Source organism: Oncorhynchus keta, unplaced genomic scaffold (genome assembly GCF_023373465.1).
Source record: "Oncorhynchus keta strain PuntledgeMale-10-30-2019 unplaced genomic scaffold, Oket_V2 Un_contig_3294_pilon_pilon, whole genome shotgun sequence".
NCBI lineage: Eukaryota > Metazoa > Chordata > Actinopteri > Salmoniformes > Salmonidae > Oncorhynchus > Oncorhynchus keta.
The window spans coordinates 17239-32848 of record NW_026287177.1 but is presented as its reverse complement, the minus strand read 5'-3'; the positions used below and the strand labels follow the sequence as shown (position 1 = coordinate 32848).

The window sequence follows — 15610 nt, the reverse complement described above, 5'->3', positions numbered from 1 at the left end:
AGGGACATCTCCACTGATACCCATGGACCTGTTCATTAGTCATTAGTCCAGGGACATCTCCACTGATACCCATGGACCTGTTCATTAGTCATTAGTCCAGGGACATCTCCACTGATACCCATGGACCTGTCCATTAGTCATTAGTCCAGGGACATCTCCACTGATACCCATGGACCTGTTCATTAGTCCAGGGACATCTCCACTGATACCATGGACCTGTTCATTAGTCCAGGGACATCTCCACTGATACCCATGGACCTGTTCATTAGTCAGGGACATCTCCACTGATACCCATGGGCCTGTTCATTAGTCCAGGGACATCTCCACTGATACCCATGGACCTGTTCATTAGTCCAGGGACATCTCCACTGATACCCATGGACCTGTTCATTAGTCCAGGGACATCTCCACTGATACCCATGGACCTGTTCATTAGTCCAGGGACATCTCCACTGATACCCATGGACCTGTTCATTAGTCCAGGGACATCTCCACTGATACCCATGGACCTGTTCATTAGTCCAGGGACATCTCCACTGATACCCATGGGCCTGTCCATTAGTCATTAGTCCAGGGACATCTCCACTGATACCCATGGACCTGTACATTAGTCATTAGTCCAGGGACATCTCCACTGATACCCATGGACCTGTTCATTAGTCATTAGTCCAGGGACATCTCCACTGATACCCATGGACCTGTACATTAGTCATTAGTCCAGGGACATCTCCACTGATACCCATGGACCTGTTCATTAGTCATTAGTCCAGGGACATCTCCACTGATACCCATGGACCTGTTCATTAGTCATTAGTCCAGGGACATCTCCACTGATACCCATGGACCTGTTCATTAGTCATTAGTCCAGGGACATCTCCACTGATACCCATGGACCTGTTCATTAGTCATTAGTCCAGGGACATCTCCACTAATACCCATGGACCTGTTCATTAGTCCAGGGACATCTCCACTGATACCCATGGACCTGTCCATTAGTCATTAGTCCAGGGACATCTCCACTGATACCCATGGACCTGTTCATTAGTCCAGGGACATCTCCACTGATAGTCATGGACCTGTACATTAGTCCAGGGACATCTCCACTGATACCCATGGACCTGTTCATTAGTCCAGGGACATCTCCACTGATACCCATGGACCTGTTCATTAGTCATTAGTCCAGGGACATCTCCACTGATACCCATGGACCTGTCCATTAGTCATTAGTCCAGGGACATCTCCACTGATACCCATGGACCTGTCCATTAGTCATTAGTCCAGGGACATCTCCACTGATACCCATGGACCTGTTCATTAGTCCAGGGACATCTCCACTGATACCCATGGACCTGTTCATTAGTCATTAGTCCAGGGACATCTCCACTGATACCCATGGACCTGTTCATTAGTCCAGGGACATCTCCACTGATACCCATGGACCTGTTCATTAGTCCAGGGACATCTCCACTGATACCCATGGACCTGTTCATTAGTCATTAGTCCAGGGACATCTCCACTGATACCCATGGACCTGTTCATTAGTCATTAGTCCAGGGACATCTCCACTGATACCCATGGACCTGTTCATTAGTCATTAGTCCAGGGACATCTCCACTGATACCCATGGACCTGTTCATTAGTCCAGGGACATCTCCACTGATACCCATGGGCCTGTTCATTAGTCATTAGTCCAGGGACATCTCCACTGATACCCATGGACCTGTTCATTAGTCCAGGGACATCTCCACTGATACCCATGGGCCTGTTCATTAGTCATTAGTCCAGGGACATCTCCACTGATACCCATGGGCCTGTTCATTAGTCCAGGGACATCTCCACTGATACCCATGGACCTGTTCATTAGTCATTAGTCCAGGGACATCTCCACTGATACCCATGGGCCTGTTCATTAGTCATTAGTCCAGGGACATCTCCACTGATACCCATGGACCTGTTCATTAGTCCAGGGACATCTCCACTGATACCCATGGACCTGTTCATTAGTCCAGGGACATCTCCACTGATACCCATGGACCTGTTCATTAGTCATTAGTCCAGGGACATCTCCACTGATACCCATGGACCTGTTCATTAGTCATTAGTCCAGGGACATCTCCACTGATACCCATGGACCTGTTATTAGTCATTAGTCCAGGGACATCTCCACTGATACCCATGGACCTGTTCATTAGTCATTAGTCCAGGGACATCTCCACTGATACCCATGGACCTGTTCATTAGTCCAGGGACATCTCCACTGATACCCATGGACCTGTTCATTAGTCATTAGTCCAGGGACATCTCCACTGATACCCATGGACCTGTTCATTAGTCCAGGGACATCTCCACTTATACCCATGGGCCTGTCCATTAGTCATTAGTCCAGGGACATCTCCACTTATACCCATGGACCTGTTCATTAGTCATTAGTCCAGGGACATCTCCACTTATACCCATGGACCTGTACATTAGTCATTAGTCCAGGGACATCTCCACTGATACCCATGGACCTGTTCATTAGTCCAGGGACATCTCCACTGATACCCATGGGCCTGTTCATTAGTCATTAGTCGAGTGACATCTCCACTGATACCCATGGACCTGTACATTAGTCCAGGGACATCTCCACTTATAGCCATGCAGGACTTCATTTGACACAAACACTGGCATTAGAAATACCTGTTTCCTGAAGAAGCCAGTGTTGCTCTCTCTCAACTCCTCCCTTCATCCATTTGATGGGGACCAACCAGGTGTAACTAAAAAGACATGGGAACAGGATGGTCAGGTGACTAAATTAAAGATGATTTGGGGGTTTATCATCATGACCTTATAGTTGAATGATCATGACCCAACGAACCCCCCTCCTTAACACCAGGCTGTACCAACCCCTCCTTAACACCAGGCTGTACTAACCCCTCCTTAACCCCAGGCTGTACTAACCCCTCCTTAACACCAGGCTGTACTAACCCCTCCTTAACCCCAGGCTGTACTAACCCCTCCTTAACACCAGGCTGTACACCAGGCTAACCCCTCCTTAACACCAGGCTGTACTAACCCCTCCTTAACACCAGGCTGTACTAACCCCCTCCTGACACCAGGCTGTACTAACACCAGGCTGTACTAACCCCTCCTTAACCCCAGGCTGAACGAACCCCTCCTTAACACCAGGCTGAACCCCTCCTTAACACCAGGCTGTACTAACCCCCTCCTTAACACCAGGCTGAACTAACCCCTCCTTAACACCAGGCTGTACTAACCCCTCCTTAACACCAGGCTGAACTAACCCCCTCCTTAACCCCAGGCTGTACTAACCCCTCCTTAACCCCAGGCTGAACGAACCCCTCCTCAACCCCAGGCTGTACTAACCCCTCCTTAACACCAGGCTGTACTAACCCCTCCTTAACACCAGGCTGTACTAACCCCTCCTTAACCCCAGGCTGAACGAACCCCCTCCTTAACACCAGGCTGTACTAACCCTCCTTAACACCAGGCTGTACTAACCCCTCCTTAACACCAGGCTGTACTAACCCCCTCCTTAACACCAGGCTGTACTAACCCCTCCTTAACCCCAGGCTGTACTAACCCCAGGCTGTACTAACCCCTCCTTAACACCAGGCTGTACTAACCCCTCCTTAACACCAGGCTGTACTAACCCCTCCTTAACACCAGGCTGTACTAACCCCTCCTTAACCCCAGGCTGTACTAACCCCCCTCCTAACACCAGGCTGTACTAACCCCTCCTTAACCCCAGGCTGTACTAACCCCAGGCTGTACTAACCCCTCCTTAACACCAGGCTGTACTAACCCCTCCTTAACACCAGGCTGTACTAACCCCTCCTTAACACCAGGCTGAACGAACCCCTCCTTAACACCAGGCTGAACGAACCCCCTCCTTAACACCAGGCTGTACTAACCCCTCCTTAACACCAGGCTGTACTAACCCCTCCTTAACCCCAGGCTGAACGAACCCCCTCCTTACACCAGGCTGTACTAACCCCTCCAGGCTGTAACCCCAGGCTGAACGAACCCCTCCTTAACACCAGGCTGTACTAACCCCTCCTTAACACCAGGCTGAACGGACCCCCTCCTTAACACCAGGCTGTACTAACCCCTCCTTAACACCAGGCTGTACTAACCCCTCCTTAACACCAGGCTGTACTAACCCCTCCTTAACACCAGGCTGTACTAACCCTCCTTAACACCAGGCTGTACTAACCCCTCCTTAACACCAGGCTGTACTAACCCCTCCTTAACACCAGGCTGTACTAACCCCTCCTTAACACCAGGCTGTACTAACCCTCCTAACCCCAGGCTGTACTAACCCCTCCTTAACCCCAGGCTGTACTAACCCCTCCTTAACACCAGGCTGTACTAACCCCTCCTTAACCCCAGGCTGTACTAACCCCTCCTTAACCCCAGACTATACTAACCCCTCCTTAACCCCAGGCTGTACTAACCCCTCCTTAACCCCAGGCTGTACTAACCCCTCCTTAACCCCAGGCTGTACTAACCCCTCCTTAACCCCAGGCTGTACTAACCCCTCCTTAACCCCAGGCTGTACTAACCCCTCCTTAACCCCAGGCTGTACTAACCCCTCCTTAACACCAGGCTGTACTAACCCTCCTTAACCCCAGGCTGTACTAACCCCTCCTTAACCCCAGACTATACTAACCCCTCCTTAACCCCAGGCTGTACTAACCCCTTCTTAACCCCAGGCTGTACTAACCCCTCCTGACACCAGGCTGTACTAACCCCTCCTTAACACCAGGTGTACTAACCCCTCCTTAACACCAGGCTGTACTAACCCCTCCTTAACACCAGGCTGTACTAACCCCTCCTTAACCCCAGGCTGTACTAACCCCTCCTTAACCCCAGACTATACTAACCCCTCCTTAACCCCAGACTATACTAACCCCTCCTTAACCCCAGGCTGTACTAACCCCTCCTTAACCCCAGGCTGAAGAGTAGTATTTATGTGATTATGCCTTGTTGTTGGGGGTTAACTAACTGCCTTGTTGTTGGGGTTAACTAACTGCCTTGCTGTTGGGGTTAACTAACTGCCTTGCTGTTGGGGTTAACTAAATGCCTTGTTGTTGGGGTTAACTAACTGCCTTGTTGTTGGGGGTTAACTAACTGCCTTGTTGTTGGGGGTTAACTAACTGCCTTGTTGTTGGGGGTTAACTAACTGCCTTGCTGTTGGGGTTAACTAACTGCCTTGCTGTTGGGGTTAACTAACTGCCTTGCTGTTGGGGGTTAACTAACTGCCTTGTTGTTGGGGTTAACTAACTGCATTGCTGTTGGGGGTTAACTAACTGCCTTGCTGTTGGGGTTAACTAAATGCCTTGTTGTTGGGGGTTAACTAACTGCCTTGTTGTTGGGGTTAACTAACTGCCTTGTTGTTGGGGTTAACTAACTGCCTTGTTGTTGGGGGTTAACTAACTGCCTTGTTGTTGGGGTTAACTAACTGCCTTGCTGTTGGGGGTTAACTAACTGCCTTGCTGTTGGGGGTTAACTAACTGCCTTGCTGTTGGGGGTTAACTAACTGCCTTGCTGTTGGTGGTTAACTAACTGCCTTGTTGTTGGGGTTAACTAACTGCCTTGTTGTTGGGGTTAACTAACTGCCTTGTTGTTGGGGTTAACTAGCTGCCTTGCTGTTGGGGGTTAACTAACTGCCTTGCTGTTGGGGGTTAACTAACTGCCTTGCTGTTGGTGGTTAACTAACTGCCTTGTTGTTGGGGTTAACTAGCTGCCTTGTTGTGCTTTGGCAAAGTGGGTGGGGTTATATCCTTCCTGTTTGGCCCTGTCCGGGGTGTCATCGGATGGGGCCACAGTGTCTCCTGACCCCTCCTGTCTCAGCCTCCAGTATTTATGCTGCAGTAGTTTATGTGTCGGGGGGGGCTAGGGTCAGTTTGTTATATCTGGAGTACTTCTCCTGTCCTGTGTGAATTTAAGTATGCTCTCTCTAATTCTCTCTTTCTTTCTCTCTCTCTCGGAGGACCTGAGCCCTAGGACCATGCCTCAGGACTACCTGGCATTATGACTCCTTGCTGTCCCCAGTCCACCTGGCCGTGCTGCTGCTCTAGTTTCAACTGTTCTGCCTGTGATTATTATTATTTGACCATGCTGGTCATTTATGAACATTTGAACATCTTGGCCATGTTCTGTTATAATCTCCACCCGGCACAGCCAGATGAGGACTTGCCACGCCACATAGCCTGGTTCCTCTATAGGTTTCTTCCTTGGTTTTGGCCTTTCTAGGGAGTTTTTCCTAGCCACCGTGCTTCTACACCTGCATTGCTTGCTGTTTGGGGTTTTAGGCTGGGTTTCTGTACAGCACTTTGAGATATCAGCTGATAAAGGGCTATATAAATACATTTGATTTGATTTGATTTGCTTCAGGGGTTAACTAACTGCCTTGCTGCAGGGGGTGAACTAACTGCCTTGCTGCAGGGGGTAAACTAACTGCCTTGCTGCAGGGGGTTAACTAACTGCCTTGCTGCAGGGGTTAACTAACTGGCTTGCTGCAGGGGTTAACTAACTGGCTTGCTGCAGGGGGTTGGTTAACTGCCTTGCTGCAGGGGGTTAACTAACTGCCTTGCTGCAGGGGGTTAACTAACTGCCTTGCTGCAGGGGTGAACTAACTGCCTTGCTGCAGGGGGTTAACTAACTGCCTTGCTGCAGGGGGTGAACAAACTGCCTTGCTACAGGGGGTGAACTAACTGCCTTGCTGCAGGGGTTGGTTAACTGCCTTGCTGCAGGGGGTTAACTAACTGCCTTGCTGCAGGGGGTTAACTAACTGCCTTGCTGCAGGGGTGAACTAACTGCCTTGCTGCAGGGGGTGAACTAACTGCCTTGCTGCAGGGGTTGGTTAACTGCCTTGCTGCAGGGGTTAACTAACTGCCTTGCTGCAGGGGGTTAATTAACTGCCTTTCTGCAGGGGTTAACTAACTGCCTTGCTGCAGGGGGTTAACTGCCTTGCTGCAGGGGTTAACTAACTGCCTTGCTGCAGGGGTTTTGTTAACTGCCTTGCTGCAGGGGTTGGTTAACTGCCTTGCTGCAGGGGTTAACTAACTGCCTTGCTGCAGGGGGTTAACTAACTGCCTTGCTGCAGGGGTGAACTAACTGCCTTGCTGCAGGGGGTGAACTAACTGCCTTGCTGCAGGGGTTGGTTAACTGCCTTGCTGCAGGGGGTTAACTAACTGCCTTGCTGCAGGGGTTAATTAACTGCCTTTCTGCAGGGGTTAACTAACTGCCTTGCTGCAGGGGGTTAACTGCCTTGCTGCAGGGGTTAACTAACTGCCTTGCTGCAGGGGTTTTGTTAACTGCCTTGCTGCAGGGGGTTGGTTAACTGCCTTGCTGCAGGGGGTTAACTAACTGCCTTGCTGCAGGGGGTTAACTAACTGCCTTGCTGCAGGGGTTAACTAACTGCCTTGCTGCAGGGGTTAACTAACTGCCTTGCTGCAGGGGTGAACAAACTGCCTTGCTACAGGGGGGGGGTGAACTAACTGCCTTGCTGCAGGGGTTGGTTAACTGCCTTGCTGCAGGGGGGTTAACTAACTGCCTTGCTGCAGGGGTTAAGTAACTGCCTTGCTACAGGGGTTAACTAACTGCCTTGGTGCAGGGGTTAACTAACTGCCTTGGTGCAGGGGGTTAACTAACTGCCTTGCTGCAGGGGTGAACTAACTGCCTTGCTGCAGGGGTTAATTAACTGCCTTCCTGCAGGGGTTAACTAACTGCCTTCCTGCAGGGGGTTAACTAACTGCCTTGCTGCAGGGGTTAACTAACTGCCTTGCTGCAGGGGGTGAACTAACTGCCTTGCTGCAGGGGTGAACTAACTGCCTTGCTGCAGGGGTTAAGTAACTGCCTTGCTACAGGGGTTAACTAACTGCCTTGCTGCAGGGGGTTAACTGCCTTGCTGCAGGGGGTTAACTAACTGCCTTGCTGCAGGGGTTAACTAACTGCCTTGCTGCAGGGGGTGAACTAACTGCCTTGCTGCAGGGGTGAACTAACTGCCTTGCTGCAGGGGTTGGTTAACTGCCTTGCTGCAGGGGTTAATTAACTGCCTTCCTGCAGGGGTTAACTAACTGCCTTGCTGCAGGGGGTTAACTAACTGCCTTGCTGCAGGGGGTGAACTAACTGCCTTGCTGCAGGGGTGAACTAACTGCCTTGCTGCAGGGGTTAAGTAACTTGCCTTTGCTGTTGGGGGTTAACTAACTGCCTTGCTGCAGGGGTTAACTGCCTTGCTGCAGGGGTTAACTAACTGCCTTGCTGCAGGGGTGAACTAACTGCCTTGCTGCAGGGGGTTGGTTAACTGCCTTGCTGCAGGGGGTTAATTAACTGCCTTGCTGCAGGGGTTAACTAACTGCCTTGCTGCAGGGGTTAACTGCCTTGCTGCAGGGGTTAACTAACTGCCTTGCTGCAGGGGTTAACTAACTGCCTTGCTGCAGGGGCTGGTTAACTGCCTTGCTGCAGGGGGTGAACTAACTGCCTTGCTGCAGGGGTGAACTAACTGCCTTGCTGCAGGGTTAACTGCCTTGCTGCAGGGGGTTAACTAACTGCCTTGCTGCAGGGGGTTAACTAACTGCCTTGCTGCAGGGGTTAACTAACTGCCTTGCTGCAGGGGTTGGTTAACTGCCTTGCTGTTGGGGTTAAGCTGGCTTGGTGTTTGAGGGTTAACTGCCTTGCTGTTGGGGTTTAACTACACTGTTGTTGGGGTTAGCTGCCTTGCTGTTGGGGTTTAACTACCCTGTTGTTGGGGGTTAGCTGCCTTGATGTTGGGGGTTAGCTGCCTTGATGTTGGGGTTTAACTACCCTGTTGTTGGGGTTAGCTGCCTTGCTGTTGGGGTGTAACTACCCTGTTGTTGGGGGTTAGCTGCCTTGATGTTGGGGGTTAACTGCCTTGCTGTTGGGGTTTAACTACCCTGTTGTTGGGGGTTAGCTGCCTTGATGTTGGGGTTTAACTACCCTGTTGTTGGGGGTTAGTTGCCTTGCTGTTGGGGTGTAACTACCCTGTTGTTGGGGTTAGCTGCCTTGATGTTGGGTGTTAACTGCCTTGCTGTTGGGGTGTAACTACCCTGTTGTTGGGGGTTAGCTGCCTTGATGTTGGGGGTTAACTGCCTTGCTGTTGGGGTTTAACTACCCTGTTGTTGGGGGTTAGCTGCCTTGATGTTGGGGTTTAACTACCCTGTTGTTGGGGGTTAGCTGCCTTGCTGTTGGGGTGTAACTACCCTGTTGTTGGGGTTAGCTGCCTTGATGTTGGGTGTTAACTGCCTTGCTGTTGGGGTTTAACTACCCTGTTGTTGGGGGTTAGCTGCCTTGATGTTGGGGGTTAACTGCCTTGCTGTTGGGGGTTTAACTACCCTGTTGTTGGGGGTTAGCTGCCTTGATGTTGGGGGTTAACTGCCTTAACTGAACTTCCGGCGCCGACAGAGATGGCCGCCTCGCGGCGTTCCGAGGAAACTATGCAGTTTTTTTTTTTACGTGTTATTTCTTACATTAGTACCCCAGGTCATCTTAGGTTTCATTACATACAGTCGAGAAGAACTACTGAATATAAGAGCAGCGTCAACTCACCATCAGTACGACCAAGAATATGACTATCGCGAAGCGGGATCCTGTGTTCCCGTAGCAACGATTAAAACATTCCCAAACCAGAAACTGTGGATTGATGGCAGCATTCGCGTGAAACTGAAAGCGCGAACCATTGCTTTTAATCAGGGTAAGGTGACCGTAACATGACTGAATACAAACAGTGTAGCTATTCCTCCGCAAGGCAATCAAACAAGCTAAGCGTCAGTATAGAGACAAAGTAGAATCTCAATTCAACGGCTCAGACACAAGAGGTATGTGGCAGGGTCTACAGTCAATCACGGACTACAAGAAGAAATCCAGCCCAGTCACGGACCAGGATGTCTTGCTCCCAGGCAGACTAAATAACTTTTTGCCCGCTTTGAGGACAATACAGTGCCACTGACACGGCCTGCAACGAAAACATGCGGCCTCTCCTTCACTACCTGCCCTCCAGGACACCTACACCACCCGATGTTACAGGAAGGCCATAAAGATCATCAAGGACATCAACCACCCGAGCCACTGCCTGTTCACCCCGCTATCATCCAGAAGGCGAGGTCAGTACAGGTGCATCAAAGCTGGGACCGAGAGACTGAAAAACAGCTTCTATCTCAAGGCCATCAGACTGTTAAACAGCCACCACTAACATTGAGTGGCTTCTGCCAAAACACTGACTCAACTCCAGCCACTTTAATAATGGGAATTGATGGGAAATGATGTAAAATATATCACTAGCCACTTTAAACAATGCTTTAATGTTTACATACCCTGCATTATTCATCTCATATGTATACGTATATACTGTACTCTATATCATCTACTGCATCTTTATGAAAAATGTATCACAAGCCACTTTAACTATGCCACTTTGTTTACATACTCATCTCATATGTATATACTGTACTCGATACCATCTACTGTATCTTGCCTATGCTGCTCTGTACCATCACTCATTCATATATCTTTATGTACATATTCTTTATCCCCTTACACCACATATGTCAGAGTCAAGGCCCGCGGGCCACATCCGCCCGAAAGGTTTTTACGGCCCCTGGGATGATCTTGATTTATTATTAGAACCGCCCGCAGACCGCAGCAAGCCGGCAGCCCGCAGATCTTTTACACGCACCAATACTACATTTCCCACAATGCAACGGTGACGCACCGAGCAGTAGGCTGCTTCATTTCAATATTTATTGGCACAGCAGTTGTCAGCATCACAGTAAAATTAACTTTCAGATACCCATCAAAAATGGCAAAACGGAAGGTGGACACTGAGAACCGGGGTTTCAAACAAGGTGGGAGTCGGAGTATTTGTTCACGGAGGTAGCTGGAAAACCTGTGTGTCTTCTGTGTGGAGAAAGTGTGGCGGTACTGAAAGAGTATAATCTGAGACGACATTATGAAACGAAACACGCGGACAAAAACAAGAATATGGACATGGAACAAAGGCTACAAAAGGCAGAGGAATTAAAACGAGGCCTCAAATCTCGACAGGCTCTGTTCAAAAAAAGCCAAATCACAAGGCCAGGCTGCTGTCAAGGCCAGTTTTATTTTGGCAGAAGAGATCGCTAAATCAGCCCGGCCATTTACGGAGGGGGATTTCATCAAAAACTGCATGATTAAAGTTTGTGACGAAGTTTGCCCAGAAAAAGGCAACTCTTTTAAATGTGAGTCTGAGCAGAAACACCATTGCCGAGAGAGTAGACCAGTTGTCCATCAATCTAAAAGAGCAGCTTGTGAAAAAGGGAAAAGATTTCATTGCATATTCCTTGGCTGTGGATGAGAGCACCGACATTTCTGACATTGCCCAGTTGTCAATTTTCATCCGCGGAGTGGACTCCAGCCTAAGCGTGACAGAGGAGTTTTTGGCTTTACGTCCTATGCATGGCACAACTACGGGGCATGATTTGTATGAAGAGGTGTCAAGATGTGTAAATGAGATGGAGCTGCCTTGGGAAAAACTCGTGGGTTTGACAACCGACGGAGCACCTGCGATGTGTGGACACAGGAGCGGACTGGTGGCGAAGATACGGGAAAAGATGCAAGAGGAAAACGCGACAGGTGAGCTGACAGCTTATCATTGTATCATACACCAGGAAGCGTTGTGCGGTAAAGCCTTGAAAATGGAGCATGTAATGAGCATCATCACGCGCACAGTTAACTTTATCAGAGCCAAAGGTTTGAATCACCGCCAGTTCAAGGCATTTCTGACGGAGTTAGAAACGGAGCATGGTGATTTGCCTTATCACACAGAGGTGCGATGGCTAAGCCAGGGAAAGGTGCTTCAAAGATGTTTCGAGCTTCGTGAGGAGATTTGTCTGTTCTTGGACAGCAAAGGGAAAGACACAACACAACTCCGAGACGAAATGTTTCTGTGTGAAATGGCTTTTCTGTGTGACATTACGAGTCATCTGAATGCAATGAACTTGCAGCTGCAGGGTCGGGATCGTGTCATCTCTGATATGTACAGTACAGTGAAGGCATTTAAAACCAAACTGACTCTGTGGGAGACGAGATGCGGAAAGAAAATTTGAGCCACTTTCCCAGCTGCCAGACCATGAAAGAGAAGCTCTCTACCAGTGCGTTCCCGAGCGCACAGTTGGCTGATAAAATAGGTATGCTTGCCGCTGACTTTCGACGCCGATTTGCTGACTTTGAAGCACAAAAAGCAGGTTGGAACTGCTCGGTAACCCATTTGCTGTTGACGTGGAAAGCTCACCACCAAACCTCCAAATGGAGTTGATTGACCTCCAATGCAATGATGCACTGAGGGCAAAATATGCGGCAGTGGGTGCTGCGGAGTTCGCCCGTTTCCTCCCGACACAATGCCCCAGCTGCGCATCCAGGCTGCTCAAACGTTGTCTATGTTTGGCAGCACATACCTGTGTGAACAACTGTTTTCTTTGATGAACTTGAACAAAACATCACACAGAAGTCGACTTACTGCTGAACACCTCCACTCAATTCTGAGGATTTCCTCAGCTCAGAGCCTTACCTCGAACATTGATGAACTTGTGGAAAAGATGGGACACCACCAAGTATCACCCTCAACCTCAAACAAGTGAACATTACTGTGCAATCACATATTTAGAGTTTTTACTCAGTTCAAGTTTAAAAGTTAAAGTTTAATATTTGTTTTCACTGCATGTTACTTCTCCTTAAACAAAGTGTTGTTTTGCACTTTATTTTATTGTATTTCAATCCAATTATATTTTAAAAATATTTCAGTTGAGTGGATGATAGAAAATTGCTATTATTGTTTTTTTCTTTGAAGTAAATTTAGCCCACTTTTGCTAAAATAGAAAATATAGGCTACTGATGGTGCCTTGAATACCGGTTTCTTTCATTTAATGTTCATGTTATGGGGATTTTTATATAAAGGAAATTTGTCTTTTGTGTCTGTTGAAAATTAAAGATTACTGACAGAGCCATAAGAAAATATTGCTTTATTTATCTGATCATATTGGAATATATTTGTTAGGTTTTCAGTAGGTTCAATTAGGTTCACTAGACTATATGCGTCATTTAAACATTTTTCAATGAACATTCGAACAGTCCGGCCCTCGGCTTGTAGCTAAATTTTTATTTGGCCCTCCGTCCATTTGACTTTGACACCCCTGCCTTACACTGTGTATAAGACAGTAGTTTTGGAATTGTTAGTTAGATTACTTGTTGGTTATTACTGCATTGTCGGAACTAGAAGCACAAGCATTTCGCTACACTCGCATTAACATCTGCTAACCATGTGTATGTGACTTGATTTTGTTGGGGTTAACTGCCTTGTTGGGGGTTAACTAATTGCCTTGTTGTTGGGGGTTAACCAATTGCCTTGTTGTTGGGGGTTCAAATCAAATCAAATCAAATTTTATTTGTCACATACATGGTTAGCAGATGTTAAATGCGAGTGTAACGAAATGCTTGTGCTTCTAGTTCCGACAATGCAGTGATAACCAACAAGTAATCTAACTAACAATTCCAAAACTACTGTCTTATACACAGTGTAGGGGATAAGGAATATGTACATAAGGATATATGAATGAGTGATGGTACAGAGCAGCATACAGTAGATGGTATCGAGTACAGTATATACATATGAGATGAGTGTGTAGACAAAGTAAACAAAGTGGCATAGTTAAAGTGGCTAGTGATACATGTGTTACATAAGGATGCAGTCGATGATGTAGAGTACAGTATATACATATGCATATGAGATGAATAATGTAGGGTAAGTAACATTATATAAGGTAGCATTGTTTAAAGTGGCTAGTGATATATTTACATAATTCCCATCAATTCCCATTATTAAAATGGCTGGAGTTGGGTCAGTGTCAATGACAGTGTGTTGGCAGCAGCCACTCACACTGTTAGTGGTGGCTGTTTAACAGTCTGATGGCCTTGAGATAGAAGCTGTTTTTCAGTCTCTCGGTCCCAGCTTTGATGCACCTGTACTGACCTCGCCTTCTGGATGATAGCGGGGTGAACAGGCAGTGGTTGGTGGTTGATGTCCTTGATGATCTTTATGGCCTTCCTGTAACAACGGGTGGTGTAGGTGTCCTGGAGGGCAGGTAGTTTGCCCCGGTGATGCGTTGTGCAGTCCTCACTACCCTCTGAGAGCCTACGGTTGAGGGCGGAGCAGTTGCCGTACCAGGCGGTGATACAGCCCGCCAGGATGCTCTCGATTGTGCATCTGTAGAAGTTTGTGAGTGCTTTTGGTGACAAGCCGAATTTCTTCAGCCTCTGAGGTTGAATAGGCGCTGCTGCGCCTTCACGACGCTGTCAGTGTGAGTGGACCAATTCAGTTTGTCTGTGATGTGTATGCCGAGGAACTTAAAACTAGCTACCCTCTCCACTACTGTTCCATCGATGTGGATAGGGGGTGTTCCCTCTGCTGTTTCCTGAAGTCCACAATCATCTCCTTAGTTTTGTTGACGTTGAGTGTGAGGTTATTTTCCTGACACCACACTTTTTTAACCAATTGCCTTGTTGTTGGGGTTAACCAATTGCCTTGCTGCTGGGGGTTAACTGCCTTGTCGTTAGGGTTAACTGCCTTGTCGTTGGGGTTAACTGCCTTGTCGTTGGGGTTAACTGCCTTGTCGTTGGGGGTTAACTGCCTTGTCGTTGGGGTTAACTGCCTTGTCGTTGGGGTTAACTGCCTTGTCGTTGGGGTTAACTGCCTTGTCGTTAGGGGTTAACTGCCTTGTCGTTGGGGTTAACTGCCTTGTTGTTAGGGGTTAACTGGGCAGAACGGCTCGGGGATTACAAACAGCAACCTTTCAGTCATAGGCCCAACGCCCCTAACCTCTACGCTACCTGCCACCCCTTGTCTATGGTAAAACAGCATCACAGAAATGAGCTCAAGAAGAATATTTACTTGTATGGAGAGGGTCTGTCCATACAGAGTCAGGGTCCAGGAGGAAGTGCTTCTGGGTAATGTGCCCCGTGGCACCATCTATGGTAACCACTGGGAAGCCCATCTGAAGGATCCAGCGGTTCATGATGTCATGCACCGTGTGAGGTAGACTCATGCCTGGAGTGGTGAGGACTGCCTGTCAGAGGATGGAACACATAACAACACCTTAATGATAGAGAGTACAACGGCACCATCTCTAGGGTCGTTCAGAACAGATTTAATGATAGAGAGTACAACGGCACCATCTCTAGGGTCGTTCAGAACAGATTTAATGATAGAGAGTACAACGGCACCATCTCTAGGGTCGTTCAGAACAGATTTAATGATAGAGAGTACAACGGCACCATCTCTAGGGTCGTTCAGAACAGATTTAATGATAGAGAGTACAACGGCACCATCTCTAGGGTCGTTCAGAACAGATTTAATGATAGAGAGTACAACGGCACCATCTCTAGGGTCGTTCAGAACAGATTTAATGATAGAGAGTACAACGGCACCATCTCTAGGGTCGTTCCAGAACAGATTTAATGATAGAGAGTACAACGACACCATCTCTAGGGTCGTTCAGAACAGATTTAATGATAGAGAGTACAACGGCACCATCTCTAGGGTCGTTCAGAACAGATT

The 15610-nt window shown here is 48.3% G+C and overlaps 1 pseudogene; it reads right to left on the bottom strand.

Moving 5' to 3' along the window:
- Positions 1-15610, bottom strand: part of LOC127923835 (aminopeptidase N-like) — a 50060-nt pseudogene that overhangs the window by 29250 nt on the left and 5200 nt on the right.